Genomic DNA, 26825 nt, shown 5'->3' with positions numbered 1-26825 from the left:
AAATAATAAATACATTTTAAAAGTTTGAAATTATGTGCTTTGAATTACTGTGGTTTTCTGACCAACTCTGAAAAGGAGTAGGATGAGATTATCTTCTCATATCTCTACTTTTGATCCATACTTGTTCTTTCTAATTTTACACCATTCATTTTGGATATTTTTGGTGGTTGTTCTTTCCATAATCATTGTTGTAGTCATTACATACATTGTTTTCTTGACTCTGATAACTTTGCTCTGTATCAGTTCATGTAGATTTCTCCACGCTTCTATGTATGAATCAGAGTAGTAATTCCCTATACTAGAGTAATATTCCCTTATATTCATCTACAATAATTTGTTTAGCAATTCTCAACTCAATGAACATCTACTTTGCTTCTAATTCTTTTCTATCAAAAAAGTGCTGCTATAAATATTCTGGAACATATGGAAATTTTGTTCTTATGAATGGCTTCTTTAGGGCCTATGCCTAGTAATGGAACTCTCAGTCAAAGGATTTATATATATATATATATATATATATATATATATATATATATATATATATATATATATATATATATATATATATATGTCACCTTTCTGCATTAAAAAAATTGGCCTGCTGTGCCACAAGCCTGCTGAGCCAGGACTGAGGAGCATTAGCTGCTTATGTGTGCTGTGGCTAAGTCTCCTGCTGACTTGCCCAGACCCCATGCATGCTGAGCTGAGCTACGCTGTGTTCCCCTTTCACCCTACTCAGTTGTTTTTTTATATTCCAATGTTTAGCACAATATTTGGCAAATAATAGGTGTTTAATAATTTCTTTTGGACTTGATAGGAACACAAATTTGCTTGTTCTGATAGCCAACTCCTCTGGGAGGTGAAGAGTAACTGCTTTGGACATTTCCTGACATCTTTCTAAATTATCTCAAGTTGCACATTGTGTCTCTCTGTGTTTTTGTAATTTCTGTAGTTCCAGAATGGATTTAGATGCTTGATATAATGTTGTTTCTGAGGGAAACCAGGGAGAGCTCAGGCAACTTCCTGGTTTCTCTCCTCTATCTTGGCTCCACCTCTCCATATCTTTCTTTTTAAAACAAAAGAGAAAATGGTAAAACAAAACAAAACAAAACAAAACAAAGGTTATCTTCAGAAGTGATATGTTTATCTTGGAGTGAGAAAATCCAAGACCTCTCCCTTTGCAGCACTACCTATCAACAGATGTGATCTTTGGAAAAGGAATCAAACCAGGAGTAGAGTTTCACTGCCAAATTCAGTCAAGGAAATTAGTGAGGTTCTGATCCCCAGTGTCTTTGGAAAGCATACTTACTTCTGCGTTCCCAGCAGTTGAAAATGTTTCTATTCCAAAACATGTGGATATCAGACCAGAACCAGTTATACAATGTCTTCACATACCCAAAGTATGTCAAAGACACTTCCAATGAATGTAATAAAAACAATTTAAGAAGAAGGATCCCTAGTCTCTTCCACCTGAAGAATACTATCAGAGGTGCTATATGTTCCTTTTGTCACATCATAAAATAATTTATAATTTAGTAAGGAGAGAATGAGTCAGAAAAACATAAAGAAAAAAACAGAACACAAAACATCTGTAGAAGAAGGCATAATACAACTGTTATGAGAAAGGGTAGATTGTGCAGAGTGTCAGTGTGGTTTCCAAGAAAAGAGATTTGATTTTGTAGACCACAGTGAATTCCTCTTTATAATGTAGAATAGGGTGCATATTGATGGTAACATTTAAAGTAGAAACTTGAGGACTGTTTAGAGATTTTTGAAAAAAGCATTATTCCAGGTTAAGGGAAAAATAAAGATAAAAAATGAATTACATTTAAGAAGCTGTCAATTTGGTTGGAGCAGGATTTGATGTTGAGGAAGTCATGGCAGGCTAGCTTGGGAAGTAATATAGAATCCGAATTGCAGAGCACATTATATGCCCATCTGCAAAAAAAATTGACTCAATTCAATGAGTAATAGGAAATTATTGAAGATAGTTCAGCAGGATGCTAGGTTGGAAAATATACCAAGTATGGTAAAGTATTTTCGAGGCAGTAGCTCAATGTGCTGTTTTTGAACATGCTATTCTGACTGAACTTCTGCTCAGCCAGTTGACATGACACCCTTTCATATTCTCTGGTTTGAAGAGGAATGTGTAAATGGGACCATTATTTTCCTCAAATAATACCTCAAATTAATCTTCCTATATCTTGTTTATACATAGTTTTCAACATTTTGTATCCCCTATTATAATTTGAACTCTTTAAGAGCAGGGAGTGTTCCCTCATCCATTTTTTTTCTTTTTCTTTTTTGTATTCCAATGTATAGCACAGTACTTGGCAAATAATAGGCATTTAATAACTCCATGTGAACTTGAATAGATCATATATTTGCATGCTTTGATAGTCAGCTCCTTTAGGGGGTGAAGAATAACTGCTTTGGTCATTTAAGGTCATGGACAGACTGTTAAATCTTGCCTATTTAGCAGCATTTGAAGGTATGGGGGAAAAAATCTCTAGAAATTTTCAGTTTGGGCAGCTAGTTGGCACAGTGGATAGAATTCTGAGCCTGGAATCAGGAAGACCTAAGTTCAAATTTGTCCTCAGATACTTACTAGCTCTATGACCCTTGGCAATTCACTTAACCCTATTTGCCTCAGTTTCCTTGCCTTTAAAATGAGCTGGGGAATATATTGATGATGGTATAGACTTTGCTTATAAGGTAGGGATTCAGGGACTGATTACAATGATTTAAGGTAATATGAATTTATTAAAATGTTAATAGAAATTATGTAGTACTGAATATTGCTAATCATTCACAATTGTTATTAAATTCATGTATGATTTGTAATTATATATTTGTAGTGATAATTGGAATTTTTATATATTTCAAATATATCCTAACTCAAGCAAATTCACATTCTTTGTTACCATTATTGCAACTTATTATTAAAGACATTATGAGAGTGTTAATTAATATTATTGAGTTTGACTCCATATTTGATCATCAAGGAATACTACTATAGAGTCAATGAGTTCTAGCAACTCTAAAGGTTTTATAGGCATCAATTACATGTGGTGGATTATCATGGGAAAGGCTGGGAGAATGAGTTTTTTTCCTTCTGACTTAATTTCCCCAATATGACATGGAATGGAAACATATCACACCTAGCTGACTTTGATCCTGACTCAATGCATTTGGTTCTCTGTATGATTTTTGCCTGGAATTCTCATGAAGCTTGGGAAAGATTTATCTTCCCTTACTGTATATTTTATTTCCCTATTCTTTTGTGGTAACTTCCTATAATCACTTCAATTATCATATGATGGACACAATATTGGATTTGGCATTGACATATGTTACCAGCTATGTTAGATTCTTTAATTTCTCATAATGGTATAGGGAAAAGATGCAAAGAGTAATGAAAGCAGGATATGAATCTGTTTCTTATTTAATTTCACAATTGTCTCAGTCCTTTATTAAAGAAGGGTATATAGGTATAACTTATGGAATCTTGCAGTTTCCTTAAAGACACATCCATTTTTTGTTCCTGGTAATTCATTTATATATGACTAGAAGTAGAAAATGTTACTTTAACTTACTTGATATGTATAATTTATGACCAAACAAGAGATAGAGATTATTATGAAATGCAAAATGGATTGATCTTGGTTACATTAAATTAAAAAGTTTTTGTACAAACAGAAGCAATGAATCCAAAATTAGAAGGGAGACAGAAAGCTGGGAAACAATTTTTATAGCCAGTATTTCTGATAAAGGCCTCATTTCTAAAATATATCAGGAACTAAATCAAATTTATAAGAATCCAAGTCATTCCCCAATTGAGAAATGGTCAAAGGATATGAAAGTCAGTTTTTTGATGAAGTAATCAAAGCTATCTATTGCCATATGAAAAAATGCTCTAGATCACTATTGATTAGAGAAATGCAAATTAAAACAACTCTGAGGTACCACCTGACACCTATCAGATTGGCCAATATGACAAAAAAGGGAAATAATAAATGTTGGAGAAGTTGTAGAAAAATTGGAACACTAATGCATTGTTGGTGGGGCTGTGAACTGATCCAACCATTCTGGAGAGCAATTTGGAACTATGCCCAAAGGGCTATAAAGCAGTACATACCCTTTGACTGAGCAATACCACTATTAGATCTTTTCCCCAAAGAGATCATAAAAAAGGGAAAAGGACCCACATGTACAAAAATATTTATATATGCTCTTTTTGTGGTGGCAAGGAATTGGAAATTGAGGCGATGTCCATCAATTGGGGCATGGCTGAACAAGTTGTGGTATATGAATGTCATGGAATACTATTGTGTTGTAAGAAACAGACTCAGTCATATCACACCCTTCAGGGAATACTCGACTGTGGAAGGCTTAACTGTTCATTCATAGTTGAACAAGAACAACAAAACAAAAGCTTTTCTAGCTTATATTTGAATAGCAATGACCACCTCAGGCAGCAGTTGACCAATTTTTCATGCTTTGGTCCCTCCTGAAGAAGTGGAAAAATGTATTCCCTTTTAAATAGTAATTTAACTTCATTTATTTTATTTTACAGTTACCCTGAATATTCAAACTCAGAACTGTGAAAATTATTCCGTAACACAATTCAATACACTATGAACATTCTAACTCTGAATTATTGCAATAAAAAATAGGGAAATTTTCATCTTGGTCTTGTTTTTATGCCAAGGAAAGTGGATATTGTATTGGCAAGCATCATAAGGTAAGAATTTTGAAACACTGCCACCTTAAAAATTATTGCTTTTCTTATATTGTATGAAATGATCTCTATTTCCATGGAAACAAGACAAGGCAATAAGCAAATGTGTTTGAGAACACTTAGCATATTTCCAATGTTTCCTTTTCTCTAGAAAAGTACAAGTTTTAATAAACAAAAATATTTTTCCAGAAATTAATAAAAAGTTATGATGGTTTAAAGTCATCACATAAAATTTATTGATACTAAATTGAGATTTAAGTAGGGATTATTTTAATTGCCTTAGAACCTAAATCTTATGAATTTGTTAAGATTGAAGAATTTTTAACTGAATGTTCAACTGGTAAGTACATAGAACTATGAAAGTGTAAGAGAATATGAAAAAGAAGCTAAGAATTATGAAAATATTCTTAAATGTAGCCCCACTCCCTATAATTTTATAGAATTGTAAAGTAGGAGTTGATGTAACTTAGGGAATGATACAGGTGTGTAGGAGTGGAGTGTGTGAAAACTGAAAAAGAGAGTTCTAGAGAAGTAAGGAGGGGGAAGAAAAGGTCATGTGACAGACAAAAGGAGAGCTTGTATACCATATCTTCTTTTACTAGTGTTTGAATATATTGAAATGATTGTCTACCCTCATCAGGTTGAAATTTTGTCTGGATGCCATCCTGCTCTGACAGACCTTTAGGATATCACCCCATTTTGTGTCAGAACAAAAGAAAATACTGAAGATACAGTAGTAAATCATAATACATTTGTATGAACCAGTAACAAAAATGCATTACCTTTAGGGGATTTCTTCTGGCTGATAGCAGCAACATACATAATGTCCCTAGATGAATTACCAATCTTCTGGCCTAATAGATCAAAAGTGATTTGGTGCAAGAAATGAACATTGAAAATTTCTGCTGTTCTATTGATTTTACAAAGAGTAATTTTGCATTTCTATTTTAAGCAATTATTTACTGTTTGGTTTATTATATATATACATATGTATGTATATATGCACATATGTATATATACATATATACACATGTATATATGTGTATATATATCACTTAGTTTCACATGTTTAGGACGAAGAATTCATGAAATTTAGGGGTGATAGTGGAGTTGTGACAATCATTGAAATAGATGTTATCATTAACTCAAACTAGCATGTATCTTTGTTTTTATATTTATGTGTGTATATGAAGCTGTATATATCTTTAATTAAGGGGAACAAATTATAAGAAAACCAGAAAGACAGGAAGTGACAAAATTATGAAGGGCTTTGAAAACTAAACAGAGCACATCATCTTGAGTACTACTGGTTTACATTAACTTAGGGGGAAATGTAGGCAAAACTATAATGAAATTATTTTGACCTTTGATGGGTGGGTGGAAAATGGACTGGAGCTGCGGTTGCTCATTGCCCTGCAAAAACAAAACAAAACAAAACAAAACAGAGTTAGACTATTTTCCAGCCAAAGATGGCTTAATTAGGAGACTGGCATCACCTGATGTTTGGGCTGAGAGAGTAGCTTGGTGCTTGGTGTGGAACCAGCCTAAAATAGACAGCACCTGCAGGGCCTTGGAGTCTTCTACACCAGCAGCTTCTACCGAGGCTTAGCTAGCTCATGGACAGATGAGGGGGTTCAGCATTTGGCAAGGGTGAAGTGGCTGAAATTTCTGCTGGAGTTTGAGCAAAATGCACAGGTTCTGAGCCAATGGGCTGACTTGAGTGGTGGAAGTGCAGTGCGGGGAGGGGCACAGGCACAACAAGCTTCTGACCATAGAGCATCAGATTTCATTCAGACTTCTGCATCTGGGTTGATATGAGTAGGCAAGAAAGCAACACACCATAGAACACTTTTTGGGGGGCAAGGTAGACTAGAATACACCCTCAGAAGAAGATAAGAACAATGTCAAAGCTCAAACATTCAAAGCTTCCAAGAAAAATATGAATTGGTCTCAAGGCATGGAAGCACTCAAAAGGAACTTTGAAGAGAAAGTAGGAGAGAAAGAAGGAAGATTCAGAGGGGTGGAGGAAAGAATAGAAAGAGAAATAAAAACAATGCAGGAAAGTCATGAGAAAAAAGTCAGCTTGAAAAGTCAAATGGAGAGGGAGGTACAAAAGCTCTCTGAAGAAAATAATTGCCTAAGAATTAGGATTGAACAAATGGAACCTAGTGACTATGAGAAACCAAGTCACAGTAAAGCAAATCCAAATAAATAAATAAAGAGCAATATGAATTATCTCCTTGGAAAAACAGCTGACTTGGAAAATAGATCCAGAAGAGATAATTTGAAAATTATTGGACTACATGAAAACCATGATCAAAATAAGAGTTTAGACATCATCTTCCAAGAATTTCTCTGGGAAAGTTGCCCTGATATTCTAGAAGCAGAAGGCAAAATAGAAATTGAAAGAATACAGCAATAAGAATTCTCCTGAAAGAGATGCCAAAAGGGTAACTTGAATGTTATCGCCAAATTCCAGAGCTCCCAGGTCAAGGAGAAAATATTGCAACCAGCTTTAAAGAAACAATTTAAGTACTGTGTAGCTTTAGTCAGGATAACATAAGATCTAGCAGCTTCTACATTAAATTAGCTGAGGGCATGGCATAAGACATTCTGGAGGGAAAAGGAACTGGGACTACAGCCAAGAATCACCTACCCAGCAAAACTGAGTATAAACTTGCAGGTGGAAAAATGGAACTTCAATGAAAGAGAGGACTTTCAGGCATTTGTGATTAAAAATCTGAACTGAATAGAAGATTTTACTTTCAAATACAATACCCTAGAAAAGCATAAAAAGGTAAACAGGAAAAAGAAATCATGAGGAATATTAAAAGGTTTAAATGTTTACATTCCTACATGGGAAGATAATCCTTCTTACTCATAAGAACTTTCTCAGTATTAGGACAGCTGAAAGGAATATACTTAGAGGGCACAGGTGTGAAGGTATGATATCTGGAAACATTTATTTTTTGTTTATCCTTTGTTCTTGGTGGGGCAGGGGTGGCTTATGTCTTGGGCCAGATTTTGCCTCAGGGACTCCTGGGCCCAGGGCTTGTGCTTTGTTCACTGTGTCACCTAGTTTCCTCATGATGACATCTTTAAACTAAAGTTAAGGGGTAGGAGGAATGCACTGCAAGAAAGGGAACAGGAGACGTAGACTGGGGAAAAGTAGCTCCCATAAAAGGAATAAGAAAAAGATTATGAAGTAGAGGGGAAGATGCAGAAGGAGTGGGGGAGTGAGTGAACCTTACTCTCATCATAATTCACTCAAAAAGGGAATAACATACATACTTCAAGTGGGTATAATTATATATTTTGCCCTGAGGGAAAGTGGGAGGGGAAGGAGATGGGGGGGAAATTGGGGGAGGGGGCAGTAAAAAGCAAAATACATTTGAGGAGGGATAGGGTGAAGGAAGATAGAAAACAGAGTAAATATCAAGGGGAGAGAATAAGATGGAGGATAATATCGTTATCCATAGTAACTGTGAAAGAAATGATGAGCAGGATGATATCAGAAGGACATATGAAAAATGCAAACCATCAACAGAAGAGGAACATATGTATCTGAATACTTATTGAAGTATAATTTTATTTGTTCACTACTTTTTATGAAGTTATTTTGTCTATTTTCTTTCACAACCTAATGTGAAGATGTTTTGCATAACTGCACATGTATGACTCATTTTGAATTGCTTGATTTCATAGGGCAGGTTGAGGAGGGAGGAAGAAAATTTAGAACACAAAGTTTTAAAAAAATCAATGTGAAAATAATTGTTTTTTATTTTTTATTTTTTTTATATGTTACTTGGGGAAAATTCTAAATATAATGAACATTTAAAGCAAAAAATTCCATGAGTGTAAAATACAAATAAAGTAATGTAATAGATTTTTAAAAATAAAAAAAAAAACGTGATCCCCCACTAGTATAGTTTTGCTTTCTCTTTCCTCTTATAACTCATTTAACTTCTTCTCTAAGCATTTGGATACTATACCACTTGGCACATACATGTTTAGTATTGATATTACTTCATTATCTATCATACCTTTTAACAAGATGTAGTTTCCTTCCTTATTTCATTTAAAATTAGAACTATTATTTTTAAAAAAAAATTTTTGCAGGGCAATGAGGGTTAAGTGACTTGGCCAAGGCCACTCAGCTAGTAAATGTCAAGTGTCTGAGGCCAGATTTGGACTCAGGTGCTCCTGAGTCCAGGGCCAATACTCTATCCACTGTGCCACCTAGCTGCCCTAATTAGATCTATTTTTGCCTTTGGTTTGTCTGAGATAAGGATTACTACTCCTGCTTTTTTTTTTTTTTTACTTCAGCTGAAGCATAATATATTCTCCTCCAACCTTTTACCTTTACTCTGTGTGTATTTCTCTGCTTCAAATGTACACAGCACATTGTAGGATTCTGGTTTTTAATCCACTCTGCAATTCACTTCCATTTCATGTCAGAGTTCATACCATTCACAGTCACAGTTATTATTACTAACTGTCTATTTCCCTCCATCCTATTTACACCCTTTGTACATTTTATCTCTTTTTCCCCCTTTTACTTCTCATCACAGTTTTGCTTTGGACCCCTGCCTCATCCAATCTGCCTTCCCTTTTATCAGCCCCCATCCCTTTTCTTTGCCCTTTTCTCCCCTGCTTCTCCCCTCACTTCTATCAGTGGCCCCTTTTTCCCCTTACCCTTTTACTTCCCTAAAGAATAAGCTAAATCTCTTGATCCAAATGAGTGTATATGTTATTCTGTCTTTGAACCAAATCTGATGAAAGTAAACTTGAAACAATGCTCACCCCAAATTTTTGAACTTATGAATGCTATGAGCAGGTTATTTGTCTATGTAGAGTTTGCTAGACTGTGAAGGTACTTTTGTTTCTGGAAATGCAGAATTTCTCTATGAGAAAATAAAAGATAAAAACCCAGAATTCATATTACTACCAATAATTATCTTTATTCATTTTACATTATTAAAAAGATCACCCCCCCAAAAAAAGACGTATTTTTACAAAAATATTTACAGCAGCTTTTTTGTGCTGGCTAAGAATTAGAAATCAAGGAAGGCCCATCAATTGGGGAATGGCTAAAATAGGGAATATGGTATATGATTGTGATGCAATATTATTGTGCTGTAAGAAATGACAAATAGGGTGATTTAAGAAAGTTATGGAAAGAATTAACTGATGTATAGTGAAGTGAGCAGCAGCAGGAGAATGTTGTACACAGTGACCACAATAGTATTTGATGAAGAACTCTGAATGACTTAACTATTCTCAGTAATATAATGATCCAAGAAAATCCTAGCGAAGTAATGATGAAGCACAGTATCCACCTCCTAAGAAAGAACTAATATTGATTGAACACAGACTTAAACATGCTATTTTTAACTTTCTTTAATTTTTTTCTTTTATTCAAGTTTTTTAGACAAAATGATTAATATGGTAATGTTTAACATAATTATACATGTATAACCTATATCTGATTGCTTAGCACTTCAGCGAGGCAGAAGGGAAGGCAGAAAAGAAGGGATAAAATTTTTAAATAAAAATATTTATTTTTTATAAAGAAAGTACATGTATAATTCTGAATTATATGCATCATCTCTTTGATAGGCAATGGTTTCTCTCTAGATGTCCATCGTCAGCAGTATAGACTCAAAATAACCCTGATCCTAAAATAAATTACAAATATTAGTGCACTGGATGAATGACTGAATTGAAGAATTCTTTTAATTATTTTAATTAATAAATCTCAATATTCTAGATTAGATATTAAATTTCATAGTTCTGAATATTAAGAATTTTCAAATAAATCATTGTATATGAACTTCATATTGTTACTGATTCTAACAATTCGTGCTTCAGCATATTATAATGATTAACGTATTTTATTACATAACAATCTCATTTGAAATAACAATTATAATATAATAATACAGTATAAAGTCCCTTTCTCAGAAAGCTATGGCCTTAGTGATGACTTGTATACAGTGCTATTAACAAATCTTACAGATAAGAGAATCTAAATTCATAAAGATGAATTTTCTAAAAATTTTAAAGACCCCAAATCTTTTTCTACTGTTGTTTAATGATTTTAAAGGTTGATATTTCTCAATTAAATGAATAAATTGATTTAATATTTTATAGATATAGAAGTAACCTTCAGCTTCAATAGATAATGATTCATGACAAGAAATTCTTAAGAGTTGAGGAGACAATTTATTTTAGAGGCCATTTATAAACTTTATTTGGGGGTGCTTGCCCAATATATGTGTGTGTGTATATATATATATATACATATACACACATATACATATACATACTATATATACACATACATACACACACATATACATACATACATACATACATACATACATATATACACATATATATGCCTATATATTCTATCCATGTAGGGATGGAACACTTATTTTTCCCTACAGAAACTATTCTGGAATAATTAGGATTTTTGGTATTGACTCTTAAAAATATAGTAGTAATAGATCTTGTGTCTATAGCACTCACTGTTATTCAGGATATAGGATTGGACCTCACTGGAGTATCTACATAAGGCCATGCTCTAGAAATGAACAAAGCATGGCAGATGGGTTGTCATCCTTCAGTTAATAAATATTCATTAAATGTCTACTTGTGCCAGGCACTATGCTAAGATACAGAAAGAAGCAGAAGATTCCCTACTATCAAGACACTAGGATTCCAATGGAGAAAACAATAAATAAATATGTACAATAGAGAAATGTGCTGGAAAAAAACATTAATTAATGGAGAGACACTATATTTAAGAGGGGTTGAAAAGGTGTTTCTAAAGAAGATGCAATTTTACTTGGGATTCAAATGAAACCTTGAAAAACCATTAGGCAAAGATGAGGAGTGAGGGTATTGCAGACATACATATAACCAGAGAAATGCTTAGAGTTGAGAAATGAAATGTCAAATTCATCAAACAGCTAGTATATCTGTGTCACTGGATCAAATAGTACATAGTGGGCAACAATGTGTTAGAAGACTGGAAAGGTAGAAAGTGGCTAGGATGTGAAGGTCTTTGAACAAGAAAGAAAGAATTTTTTTTTTTGCGAGGCAATGGGGGTTAAGTGACTTGCCCAGGGTCACACAGCTAGTGTCAAGTGTCTGAGATTGGATTTGAACTCAGGTCTTTCTGAATCCAGGACCAGTGCTCTTTCCACTGCACCACCTAGCTGCCCCAAGAAAGAAATAATTTTTTAATAATTTGAGCTGGAGGAGACAGGGAGTCACTGGAGTTTATAGAAAAGGGGGTGAGTTTTCTGATGATGGTGACATTATCTAATCTGCTCTCCAAGAAAATTACTTCAGTAGCTGGAGGGTGAATTGGACTGGGGAGATACTTAAGACTGACAGACCCACCAATAGGCCATTGGAAGTGTCTAGACATGAGGGGATTAGTGCTTGAACTAAGGTGATGGCAATGTCAGAGGAGAGAAGGAGGAATGGATTTGAGACATATTACAAAGGTAAATCTAAAATTTTTGTCAGCATATTGGATGTGGATGATGAAAGATAATGAGGAATGAAGGAGTCACCTAAGTTGTGTGCCTGAGATAGGGAGGATATTGTTCTCTACAATAATAGGGAAATTTGGAGTGGGCGAAAGGTCTTTAGGGGAGAGATAATGATTTTAGTATTTGATATGTTGAGTTTAAGATGTCTATTGGAATTCATTTTAAGGCATTTGGATGGAGTTGGGAGATTGTGGGCTAGTAGAGAGGTTAGGGCAGGATAGTTAGATTGGAAATTCTTAATTATAAAAATCAAATACAGCTGAATGCACTCCTCATTTTGAAAATTTCACAGATCCAATGAAGGATCAAAATGTATAGTTTCAAAACATTTTACCAACATCTGACTATATTTTGACAACTGCTATGTGAGGTAGGTCAGGAGTTATTGTTATAGATATATTTAGAGTGTTTTGTTAAGTCTGTTGGGTGACATATATGTGAAATAATTTTCCCTAATAAATGGAAAAGAAATCTTCCACAATATGCAGCTACACTTCAGTTGCCAAGGAAGCAACTAGTGTAAGTTGGAAACACAGAGTGGACATTTTTCTATAAATGTTATGTGTTAAAAAGGAAAAAAAATGTATTTTGTCTTGTGTGGGCTTTTCTGTTGGAATCCTGTCTTTAAATGATCACTATGAGTGCAAAATTACTGACAATAGTTCCATGCCAATGTATACTTAAAATGCCTTAATTAACAAACACATTTTTGCACTGGACTCTTCAATTGTTTGGAAGCTTTTAAAAAATATTCAGTGGGTGTGAGCAATCCTATAGTACTTTACTTAAATTGAAAACTGAATGCACTATCATTACTTATTAATTATAGCCTATATGTGTTCCACATTTCCTTTCTTTGAATGCCTGATCCTTACAACTGGAAATGGAATTTATCTGACATTGAAACTAATGTTTTAGTGAAAGCATCTTAGTTTTAACTCTTTGAGTCATGTAAATTTTACCATCAAGCTGGAAAAGCTCATGACCTGATTTTCATGCTGATGAGTACTTCAACTACAAATGAATTAAAACACAGGACAAACAAGCACATCTGTGGCCTTCCAAAGAAATCACCCTGCCCTCCCTTTTCCTGGCATCCTTTTTGGCTGACTGGAAAAAGAATATGGATCTTATGACTTAATTATAATCCTATTCATGAAAAGGAAAACAGTTGAAGGGAGTCCCTCCAGTCTTAATCATGCATATTAACATGCAACTCTTTAAAATTCAATCTGACATCTCCTTCAAATTCAGAGATTGCCTGGCTGGAGACCTCTAAGGTCATGGTCCTTCGAAGCAGAGTTTGTCAAATTGCCCTGATACGCTTACTGCTGGCGTCCCTTTGCTTCCAGTATTAATATACCATTAGACTGCCATGTGGCTTTGAATACTGATCTTAAAGCTTCATGGGAAGTGTCACAACAAAGCAGGTAAAAATACCTTGAGGAACAACAACAAAAATGCTAACACAAAAGAATATTAGGTTTATGCAAATAGTTGCTTCTGGAAAGGAGAAACAAGGTTGTTTCACTCCATGTTTTTGTAGCTTTTGTGGCTATAGAATCTGTTTACAGGTGTTATGGGGAAAATAAGTAGGCGGTTTGGCATAGGGATAGGGGACGGGGTTTGGGGTTTTTAGGAATTCCTCCTTAAATAATTATACCCTCTTGCACACAAATCCAATAGAATAAGATAATAATTTATTCACGGGCTAGGGAAGGGAAACCAAGAGAGAAATCCTTAGACTTCTTCTTATGGGGAGAAGGCATGGCACAGAGCAATGTTCTGAAATACCAATCTCCTCGAGCAGGAGACAGGCAGATACTTTCATAGAGGACTGATGGGGGTGATCATCTGACCATGGAAAGTTCCCTTATTGAGGGAGGACCATTCCCCAATGGTGGTGGCTGGGAGAATTGGGTGAGGGGTGGCTGCGGATCTCTCAAGTCATCTCTCTCCTCCCATCACAAAGGCAGCAGACACACACACCTAATCTTATCTCCCCAGGGGTGGGGGCAACTGGAATGAAGGGTGATGGTCCCAGAGCTGGCTCAGTCCTGATCAGGTTCCACTTATCTCTTTAGGTGTGTCTGTCCTTTGGTTTAGATTCTCAAGGAGAAGGTTCTTTGATCTACCCCCAAAGAACTTCTGTGGTGGCCTGGGCCCATAACAGAGGTTTGTTTTAATATCATTTCCAAGGGAAATGGGGAAGACCGCAGGTAACTTCCTGGCATCTCTCCACAATCTTGGCTCAGTCTAAATGTGCTTTTTTATATTGACTCACAACTATTTTATCTATCTTATAATTATTCTGAATTAGATTTCCATTTCTATTATTGGATTTTATAGTTTGTTTCTATTAGAGTGAGAAGAAATTTTTACTTTGTCAAGTCTCCTTGCATTTTTTTAGTAGTTAGTTTGATAATATATTTATTAAGTGCTTACTATTTGCAGGCACTGTGCTTAGTGCTTAAGTAATAAAGGAAGGAAAAAAATATACATTGGTTCTGTCCTCAAAGACTTAAGATTCTGATAATTATATGTCACATTTTATGTAAATAATTAAATATGTATATGCAAGTCAAATTGAGAAGATGGAAGGCAATCTCAAAGAGAAGGTACTAACAGTGGTGAGTGTGTGTGTGTGTGTGTGTGTGTGTGTGTGTGTGTGTGTGTATTTAAGAGTGCAGGAGAATAGAGAAAGATATTCCATAGAATGTAGTCTTTGAACTGATTTTTGAAAGAAACCAGGGAAACGTGAGGAGGCTCAAATGATATTCTTGCCCATTCTTTCTCTCCCATTCCCAGTGGTAATCATATACAGTCTAAAAATAAATTACTCTCCTGACTTACCTTTACTCCGTTATACTCCTATTCTCAAATCCCACAAAGCTGTTGATACAGTAGTATATTCTTGCTCTCTCTACTCTTTCCCTTCAACCTTTTTTTTCAATTTGGACCTCTTCCTTATCAACTCCTTCTACACTTTAACCATTTCAAATGGGAAAATGGGGGATTTAGTATTAATTCCTTGGTGTTTGTATTTTTTTAGGTTAGTGGAGGTGGATTAATAAAGAAGATTCTATACTGCTATTTCTCCTGCATGATCTACCCAAGCAATCTCAATTCCAGAATCCTAGTCATTTACTTGGGGGTGGCTGCTTCTGCCCACACTTCCACTCTCCCAGTTCTATTTTGTGAAACATGGCCTCACATTACCCAGATTTGCAAATCTTTTTTTTTTTTTTTCATTGGGATTTTTTTAATCCTTATTTACCTTCTAAAGAGTGAAGATTATATTTCCAAAATATACGTCTTGGTATTTTCTGAATGTATGTAGGTGATCTTGTGATTTATGAAAAGGCAGCACAGAACAGCAGAGAGAATACTGGGTTTGGATTCAGAGAGACCCGAGTTCAGATTCCATACTTGACACTTGCTTGTCATGGATGGATCACCCAGGCCCCGCACCAAACAAAATCACAGATCCTTGCGGTGTTCTCATGTGGTCAATAAAATATCAACTCATTCAAATTCAAAGTAGCTTCTTGGTATCACTTATTTTTCTCAGTCGACAGATACTTAATAGGACAGCCAGTGTCATGGAAGGAGTCCCTTACATTTCCATTTAAAAATCCATTAAAAAGTGTTCTTTATACTTGAAGAAGTTGGAAACTCCTGACCAAGTCTTCCCCTGACTGCCCACCCTATTCTACAGATCAGAGGAGGGGAAATGACTGGGGCAGGGTCACACAGCACTTAAGCTATTCCATCAACTCATGGGATTTAAATCTGAAAAGGAACTTTGAAAGGACCTGGTTTCAGTTCATGTAGGTCTTTCCAGGTTTTTCTAATAGTATCCTGTTCATCATACCCTAAATAATGTACCTTAAACTTGACAAAGAATTTTCTTCGTATTAGCCCAGCAAAGTCATCATAACTATTTCCCTCCATCCTATTCCCTTCCCATGATACTCTATTTTCCATCTTCTTTTAAACTATTCCTCCTCAAAAGTATTTTACTTCTGACTGTCCCCTCCCCTACTCTGCACTCCCTTTTTTTTCACCCTTCCTTCCTTATCTTCTTCCCCTCATACTTTCCTGTAAGGTTAAATAGATTACTCCTCCCAACTGGGTGTGAATGTTATTCCCTCCAGGAGCCAACTCTGATGAGTTTAAGGTCTTTGAGCTAATTCTATGTTCCAAATTTTCTTCCTCCCTCTCTCCTCAACCCTCCCTATGAAATCAAGCAATTCAATATTTCATACTTGTGCCGTTATGCAGAACATCTTCACCTTCCTTGAAAGTATTTTGCTTTTTACTACTCTCTCCCAGAATCTGCCATTCCCTCCTTCCCCTCCCCCCCCTTATCTCCCTCCCCTCCCTCAGGGCAAAATATATTACTATACCCACTTGAGTATGTATGTTAGTCCTTCTTTGAGTCTATTCTGATGATATTAAGGTTCAAACACTCCCCAATTCCTTCCCCCTCTTCCCCTCCCCTCCATAAGCTTTTTTCTTGTTTCCTTCATATGAACAACCTCTCCCCAGACCATCGCTCCCCTTCCCCCTCCCCCAGTCTATTTCTCCTACACCTCAACCCTATTTTAAGGATGTCATTATGGGTTGGTTAGGTGGCACAGTGGACAATGCACCAGCCCTGGACCCAGGAGGCCCCAAGCCCAAATCCGGCCCCATACATAAGACACCCCACAAAGAACAAAACATAACTTCCCTTCGTATTCAGTTCAGACCTGTGTCCTCTGTAGTATCTTCCCATATAGGAATGTTAACAGTTTGATCTTTTAATATCCCTCATGAAGTCTTTTTCCTGTTTATCTTTTTATGCTTCTCCAGGGTGTTGTATTTGAAAGTCAAATTTTCTATTCAGTTCAGGTCTTTTCATAACAAATGCCTGAAAGTCTTCTTTCTCCTTGAAGTTCCATGTTTGCCTCTGAAAGATGATGCTTAGTTTTGCTGGGTATGTGATTTTTGGCTGTAGTCCCAGTTCCTTTGCCCTCTGGAATATCATATTCCATGCCCTCCGGTCCTTTAATGTAGAAGCTGCTAGATCTTGCTTTATCCTTATTGGAGCTCCACAGTATTTAAATTCCTTTTTTCTAGCTGCTTGCAATATTTTCTCCTTGACCTGGGAGTTCTGGAATTTGGCTATAATATTCCTGGAGGTTTTCCTTTTGGGATCTCTTTTAGGAGGTGATCGGTGGATTCTTTCAATTTCTATTTTAGCTTCTGCTTCTAGAATATCAGGGCAATTTTCCCTCACAATCTCTTGGAGGATGGTGTCTAAGCTCTTGTTTTGGTCATGGTTTTCAGGTAGTCCAATGATTTTCAAATTATCTCTCCTAGATTTATTTTCTAGGTCAGCTGTTTTTCCAAGGAGATATTTCACATTGCCTTCTATTTTTTCATTCAATTGGATTTGCTTTACGGTGTCTTGGTTTCTCATAAGCTCACTAGCTTCCATTTGTTCAATCCTAATTCTTAGGCAATTATTTTCAGCAGACAGTTTTTTAATCTCCTTTTCCATTTGGCTTTTCAAACTGTTGACTTTTTTCTCATGACTCTCCTGCATTGCTCTCATTTCTCTTTCCATTCCTTCCTCTCTTTCTCTACATCTTCGTTCTATCTCTCCTACTTTCTCTTCAAAGTCCCTTTTGAGAGCTTCCATGGCCTGAGACCAGTTCATATTTTTCTTGGAAGCTTTGGATGTTGGAGCGTTGACCCTATTATTATCTTCTTCTTCTGAGGATGTATTGTGGTCTACCTTTCCCCCAAAGAAGTTTTCGATGGTCTTCTGCTTTCTCTGCCTACTCATCCTGGCTTACTGTTTCTTGGCTTTTTACTCCTTAAAGTGTAGCGCTGCTTCCCGGACACACTGTTTGTGCTACAGCGTGGCCCAGGGGGTGATTGGGCTTCTTCTCAGCCTGCCTGGCTTGTGAGTAATCACAGCTGCTTTCTCTTTGACCCGGAAACAGAAGTCTGATTGAACTCTGATTCTCTATGGTCGGAAGCTTGGCGTGCTTTTACCCCTCCCCCACTGGGCCACCACCACTCGATTCAGCCCACTGGTTCAGATCCAGGGCGCTTTGCCCCAACTCCAGCAGATACTGCCTCCACTTCACCCCGGCCTACCTCCGAACCCCCTCACTAGTCCGTGATCGGAGCCTCAGAAGCTGCTGGTGCTGAAGACTCTGACATGTTGGAGGCACTGTCCCTGGCTGGGTCTGTACCGCGCGCTGAGCTGTTCAGCCTGATCAGTAGGTGATCAGAATCGCCCTCTTTTGCGGAGAAACAGTCTCACTCTGTTCCTATGTGCATTAGGCTGTTCTGGGTTTTGATTTTTACCGCATTATTTGGGCGTGAATGGACGGGTTTATCTGGAGCTTGTGGGAGTCACAGCCTCTCCTCCGCCATCTTGGCTCCGCCCCCTCGCAAATCTTTTAGGAGTGTAATAAAGAGCTGGGTGCTTTTTCAGGTGTTTCTCTTAGACTCACTAAACCTTCTTTCAAAGGTTACCCAGATCAATAGCCCATCATTCTTCAACCTATAATTTAGTTTCCTTGATAATTCATTCAAAGGAAAATGTTTTTACCTCACAAAAGAATCGTGGGGCTTGGCTATAATTTGACAGTTAAATATCTCATTATTACCCATATCTTTTAATTGTGACTAGTTCTGTGAAAGACAAACTCCCTTACACTCCTATCTCTGATGAATAAATTCTCCTTGCTGACATGAAACCTTGTGCATGTACTTTGTTCTAACTTATTCATTTTTACAGACAACTCTAAACTTTATTTAAAACTACATTTAGCAGGCAGCCAGGTGGCACAGTGGATAAAGCACCAGCCCTGGATTCAGGAGAACATGAGTTCAAATCCAGCCTCAGACATTTGACACTCACTAGCTGTGTGACCTTGGGCAAGTCACTTAACCCTCATTGCCCTGCCCAACAAAACCAAACAAACAGCTAAATTTAAAGTTTAAGGTTACTAAACAACTCACAATGAATACAATTTTTAAAAAGAGAACAGTGCAGAAAACCTAAAATGTAGGGAGAATCCCATCTCTGACATAGGACATGCTTGAGCAGAAGAAGTAAGAATTACCTGTTCTAAAAGGCAGTGGGTCAAAAACTATTTATACAGCAGGAAATAAGTTATTTAGTAGCCATGGAAGATCCTATATACTCCCAATTATTTAACAGAAAAATTGATTGCTTACTCAGTGATGACCTCTCTCTATGTAAGTATTGACTGTTCTTCAAGCTATTTAAGTTGTAATTTATTTCTTTAAGGGGTATTTATACCAGTTGAATACCAACTATATTACCTATTTTATAATGATTTTGAACAAGATTAAATTGGAAGCAAGATGGTGGATTAAAGACAGTCATTAAGATGAACACTCACAACAGTTCTTTATGAACAACTTTAAAAGAATTCCTCAAATTGGAAAATAGTACAGCAGAGGAAAATGACATGTTGTAGGGGGTATAGTGAAAATGAGGCATTAATAAGCTCTTGGTAAAATTTTAAACTGATCCCAAAATTCTGTAGAGCAATTTGTAACTATGGCCAAAGGACTATAAAACCATTCATACTCTTTGGCCTAGTAATACTAGTAATACCACTAATAGTTTGTTATCCTAAAAGAGATTTTTTAAAAGTTGAATTCTAAATTGGGGAGATGCTTATCAATTGGGGAATGGCTGAACAAATTGTGGGATAAGATTATGATAGAACACTATTGTACTATAAGAAATGATGAGCAAGATGGTATCAAAAACTTGGAAAGTTATACATGAGCTGATGCAAAATGAAATGTACTGTATACAAAATATCAGCAATAATGTAAGATGATCTGCTGTGAATGACTTAATTATTTTCAGCAATAGAATGATCCAAGACAACTCTGAAGGACTTTTGAAAAATGCTATCCATTTACAGAGAAAGAACTGATGGTATCTGAATACAGATTCATGCACAAACAAATACACAAATAAATAAGGAAATAATCAAATAAATAAATGAAATTTTAAAAAATATCTCAAATAAAAATTTGTATCATCAAAGCCAAAAAAAAAAAGTACAGATAATGTATTTGTCCTAGCCTATGAAAATTTAAATGGTCAGAAGTAGAAATATATGACACTTTTGGCCCAGAAATGGTAAGGGGTGAAACAAATGGTCAGAAAGAGATTATGGGGAACCTATGATGGCAGGGGGTATAGCTGGCACTGATTGCCAACTCTATTTTTCATATGTTGTTATAGGTTACAGTTTGAGGGTGAACATTTCTAGTTGTCCGTTATAAAGGGGCAGGGACCCTAAGCACGATTCCAAGACAAAGAGAGCACTAGTGCTTGTGACTGAGGTGTAAGGAATTAATTGTGATTTGGGGTTTCCATGAGCCCATCTTTGCTTCATTATGGTCAGATTGAAAAGATGTAATTTTGAAAAGCCTAAGAGAATATGGGTGTGTACTGGAAGAGATTATAGAACAAACAAAAGGAACTGTAATCAGATTTGTCATGTATATTAGTTGGGACTGAATAACACAAAGAACATTTATTGAGTCAAAGTATCAAATTAAGTACCTAAGCCCCACATAGGAGTTCCAAATGCCTATAACCTCCCTTCCTGTGGGAAAGGCAGGAAGGGGAAGAGAAAACTGCAGGAGGAAAGGGGGGAGAAAGAGAGAGAGAGAGAGAGAGAGAGAGAGAGAGAGAGAGAGAGAGAGAGAGAGAGAAAGGGAGGAGCTGGTGGTGGTTGACCTTCTGACAGAACCAAGAGACACTGCACAGCTGATTCTCCTTAGAACTACAGATTCTAGGTGGTGGTGAGTTTGTGTTGTAAATTTGTTCCCATTAATAAAACCTGATTTGTTTGTGGAAGAGGCTGTTAATCTCCTTTCTTATCAGTTTGGAAGAAAAAAACTAAAGAAAAGGCAGTTTGGAAGAGAGGAAACTCTAGACCTAGAGGTCTCTCATTATTTTCTGAACTCTAATATTACAGTGAGCCACCCAATTAACTCTCCCCATACTGAATTTGGCCCATACAGCAGAGAATTATAGACCTTTCCTGGATAAATACAGGAGTATAGACCATGAGAGCACTGACCATACCTCTCTCAGAATCACAACAATCAGAAACATCAAAACTTAGAGACCCTCAGAATTAGCTCTAAAAACAAAAGTATGAAAAAGTCTAAAGATTGGGACAGCATTTAGCCACCCTCAACTGGGCATACCCAAAGTATAATATAAAGTACAAAATCAAAAAATAGACTCACAAATGATCAAAGGAACAAACAAACAAACAAAGAACACCCTGAATTTGACCATAAAAAGTTGCTCTGGTAACAAGGAAGACCAAGACCAAAAGTCCAGAAAGATTATAATTGATCGCAAGGCCAGCAAGGATTCCTGGAAGAGTTAAAGAAAGATATAGTTGTTGTTTGTCCTTCATACTTGAAAATAATCATGACAGATGTCAAGACCTGCAATAAATTTGATTTAAGTGAGGAAAGGCTGTGCAAAGTCACCAGCCTCACTCTTTCCTCAAGAGCCACTTGTGTTCAGTGGCAAAATATTTATCAGGATAACTGGAGATGGTCCCACATGTATGAGGCAATCAATGTTAAGTGACATGCCCAGAGTAACATAGCTAGTAAATCTGGGGCTGAATTTGACCTCGTGTCCTACAGACTCCAGGGCTAGTGCTCTATCCACTGCACCACAAAGCTGCCCAAAAGAGATTAAAGTTATTGATGAAAAACTTGTGGAAATAAATGAGCATGATGCAAGAAAATTATGATAAGACAATAAATAGCTTGGTATAATAGGCACAAAAAAAGCCTGAAAAAAATAAATATCTTAAAAGTCAGAATTAACCAAAAGGTAAAAGAAGAATACATTTTTTATTATTTATTTTTTCCCAATTACATGTAAAAATATATATTTTTTGAGTTCCAAAATTTTCTCCTACAATTCCTTCCCTCCTCCCTCCTGAGGCCAATAAGCATTGAGATATAAGTTATATATTACAATTATGTTAAACATATTTCTACATCATGCACATTGTAAGAGAAGGATCAGACCAAAATGAAAAAAAAATGCAAGAAAGAATAAACAAAAACTATAACAAAAAAGCCATAGCAAAAATGAAAATACTATGCTTCAATCTGCATTCAGATTCCACAGTTATTTTTCTGGATGTACAGAGCATTTCCCACTATAAATCTTTTGGCATAGTCTTGCTGAAAGAGTTAAGTCTATCACAGTTGATACTGTGTACAAGGTTCTCTTGGCTCTGCTCATTTCAGTCAGCATCAATTCATATAAGTGTTCTGAGGTGTTTTTATTTTTTTTCCTGAAATCTGTCTGCCTATCATTTCTTACAGCACAATAGTATTCCATTATATTTATATACCACAACTTGTTTAGCCATTCCCCACCTGATGAGCATCCTCTGAATTTCTCTTTTTAATCATAAAAGTATTTTATTATTTTCTAGTGTCACATAAATATAGTTTTCAAAATTTGTTTTTATATGATTTCTAGCTCAAAATTTTTGTCCTTCCGTCCCTTTCCTCTTCCCTCCCCAAGAAAACAAGCAATCTGATATATTATAAATGCACTATGACATTTAAATATATTTCTGCATAAGTCATGTTGTGAAAGAAGAATCAGAAAAAAAGGGAAAAGCCACAAAAAAGAAAAATATTAAAACAAAAAAAGTAAAACTGTATGGTTCAACCTGTATCCAGATTCCACAGTTTTGTTTTGCTTTGTTTTGTTTTGTTTGTTTTGTTTTTGTTTTTCTGAATGTGGAGGGCATTTTCCTTGATGAGTCCTTTGGAATTATCTTAGATCATTTTGTTGCTGAGAAAAGTTAACTTTATCACAGTTGATCATCACACAATGTTGTTGATACTATGTACAACATTCTCCTGGTTCTGCTCGTTTCATTCAGCATCAGTTCATGTAAGTCTTTCCAGGTTTCTCTGAAATCTAACTGTTCTTCATTTCTTACAGCACAATAGTATTCCATTACATTCATATACCACAACTTGTTTAGCCATTCCCCAATTGATGGGCAGTCCCTCAATTTTTAATCCTTTGCCACCACAAAAATAGCAGATATAAATATTTTTGTACATGTGGGCCCTTTTCCATTTTTTAAGATCTTTTTGGGATAAAGACCTAATAGTGGTATTTCTGGGCAAAAGGGTATACACAGTTTTATAACCCTTTGGGCCTAGTTCCCCACTGCTCTCCAGAAGGGTTGGATCAGGTCACAGCTCTACCAACAATGCATAAGTGTTCCAATTTTTCCACAGCTTCTCCAACATGTATTACTTTCCTTTTTTGTCATATTAGCAAATTTGATAGTTGTGAGGTGGTATTTCAGAGGTGTTTTAACTTGCATTTCTCTTATCAATAGTGATTTAGAGCATTTTTTCCTATGGCAATAGGTAGCTTTGATTTCTTCATAAGAAAATTGTCTGTTCATATCCTTTGACCATTTCTCAATTGGGGAATGACTTGCATTCTTCTAAATTTGATTTAGTTCTGTATATAGTTTACTTTTTGGTCATATGAGCCAATTAGATGGGTGTGAGATAGTGCCTCAGAGTAGTTTTAAATTTCATTTCTCTAATCAGTAGTGATGTAGAACATTCTTTATATAGTTGTATGTAGGTAGCTTTAATTTCTTCATCTGAAAACTGCCTCTTAATATCCTTTGACCATTTCTCAACTGGGGAATGACATATATTCAGAGAGAGAGATTTTTTTAAATTTCTATTTATTTATTTATTTACCTGTGGGGCAATGAGGGTTAAGTGACTTCCCCAGGGTCACACAGTTAGTAAGTGTCAAGTGTCTAAGCCCGGATTTGAACTCAAATTCTCCTGAATCCAGTGCTGGTGCTTTATCCACTGTGCCACCTACCTGCCCCCGTTTAGTTGATTCTTTAGAATTATCTAAATATACTCATCATAGCATCTTCAGAGTCATAGTTTTGTTTCTTCCTTTCTTATTCTAATTTCTTCAACTTATTTTTCTTCTCTTATTGCTAAGGCTAAGATTTTTAGTGCAATATTGAATAATAGTGGTGATAATGGATATCCTTGTTTCTTATTGATCTTATTGGCTAATTCCTCTAACTTATATTCATTACATATAATACTTGCTGATGGTTTAAGATAGAAACTGTTTATCATCTTAAGGAAAGCTCCATTTATTCCTGTGCTCTCTAGTGTTTTCAATAGGAATGATGCTGTATTTTGTCAAAAGCTTTCTCTGTATCTATTGAGATAATTATATGATATTGGTTAGTTTTGTTACTGATGTGGTTGATTATGTTGATAGTTTTCCTCATATTGAACCAGCCCTGCATTCCTGGAATAAATCCCACCTGGTCATAGTCTATTATTCCAGTGATAAATTACTATAATCTTTTTGCTAATATTCCATTTAGAATTTTTGCATCAATATTCATTAGGGAGATTGGTCTATCATTTTCTTTCTCTGTTTTTGCTCTTCCTGGTTTAGGTATCAACATCATATTTATCTCATAAAAAGAATTTGGTAGGATTTCTTCTTCACCTATTTTTCCAAATAGTTTGTATAGTATTGGAATTAATTGTTCTTTAAATGTTTGCCTTAGGGACTTCATTGATGGCTTGTCCAATTTCTTTTTCTAAAATGGGCTTATTTAAGGATTTTATTTCCTCTTTTGTTAATCTGGGCAGTTTACATTTTTTAAAATATTTATCCATTTCATTTAAATTGTCAAATTTATTGGCCTATAGCTGGGCAAAATGACTCCTAATTATTGCTTAATTTCCTCTTCATTGGTGATTTCATTATTTTCATTTTTGATGCTGGTAATTTGTTTTTCTTCTTTCTTTTTAAAATCAAATTAACCAAAGTTTTATTTTACTGTTTTTTTATGATGGAACCAGTTCTTAGTTTAATTTACTAATTCTATAGTTTTCTTACTTTCAATTTTATTAATCTCTCCTTTAATATTTGGAATTTCTAATTTGGTATTTAATTGGGGATTATAAATTTGTTCTTTTTCTAGCATTTTAAGTTTCATGCCAAATTTATTGATCTTGGAGTAACTAGGTGGCACAGTGGATTAAGCACTGGCCCTGGATTCAGGAGTACCTGTGTTCAAATCTGGCCTCAGACACTTGACACTAGCTGTGTGACACTGGGCAAGTCACTTAACCCTCATTGCCCCACCAAAAACAAAACAAAACAAAACAAAAACACACAAAAAAACCCAATTCATTGATCTCCTCTTTCTCTTTTTATTCATGTAAGCATTTCAGGATATAAAATTCCCTCTAAGAACTACTTTGATTTTATCTCATAAGTTTTGGCATGTTGTCTCATTAAGGTCATTCTCTTGGATGAAGTTATTGATTGTTTCTACGCGTTGTTGTTTGACCCACTCATTCTTTAGGATCAGATTATTTAGTTTCTAGTTCATTTTTTGGTCTATCTTTCATTGGCCTTTTATTACAGGTAATTTTTATTGCATCATGATCTGAAAAGGGTGCAGTTACTATTTCTGCCTTTCTGCATTTGACTGTGAGGTTTTTATGACCTAATATATGGTTAATTTTTGTATATGTGTCATGCACTGTTGAGAATAAAGTTATATTCTTTTCTATCTCCATTCAGTTTTCTCCAGAGGTCTATCATATTTAATTTTGTTAAAATTCTATTCACCTTCTTAACTTCTTTCTTATTAATTTTGTGGTTAGATTTATCCAGTTCTTAGAGGGGGAGTTTGAGGTCCCCAGCTAATATAGTTTTGTTGTCTATTTCTCCCTGTAACTCACTTAACTTCTTCTTTAAGAATCTGGATGCTGTACCATTTGGTGAATACATGTTTAGTATTGATATTACTTCATTGTCTATGGTACATTTTAGCAAGATGTAGTTTCTTTCCTTGCCTCTTTTAATTAGGGCAATTTTTGCTTTTACTTTATTTGAGATAAGGATTGCTACCCCGGCTTTTTTTTTTTTTTTTTTTTTTTTTTTACTTCAAGCCTTTTACTTTGACTCTGTGTGTATCTGTTTTCTTCAAATGTATTCCTTGTAAGCACCATGTTGTAGGATTCAGGTTGTTTTTTTTTTTTTTTATCCTCTCTATCTTCTTCAGTTTTATAGGTGTGTTCATAACATTCACATTCACAGTTATGATCACTCTCTGTGTATTCCCCTGTATCTTATTTTCCCTCTCTTTTGTAATTTTCTCTTTCCTTTCACTCTGACCCTTCCCACTAGTGTTTTGTTTCTGGCCACATCAGTCTACCCTCCCTTTTATCAATGCCACCTCCCTTTTGTCCTTTCCCCTATTTTGCCTTTTCTTCTATCAGTTCCACCTCATTTTTGTGCTTTCCCTTTCCCCCTCCTAGTTTTTTCCTTCCTTCTAATAGCACTCCACCCTTTAATTTTCCCTTTCCCCTTT

The sequence above is a fragment of the Dromiciops gliroides genome, chromosome 1 (assembly GCF_019393635.1).
Source record: "Dromiciops gliroides isolate mDroGli1 chromosome 1, mDroGli1.pri, whole genome shotgun sequence".
Taxonomy (NCBI): Eukaryota; Metazoa; Chordata; class Mammalia; order Microbiotheria; family Microbiotheriidae; genus Dromiciops; species Dromiciops gliroides.
This window is presented reverse-complemented; position numbering follows the sequence as displayed.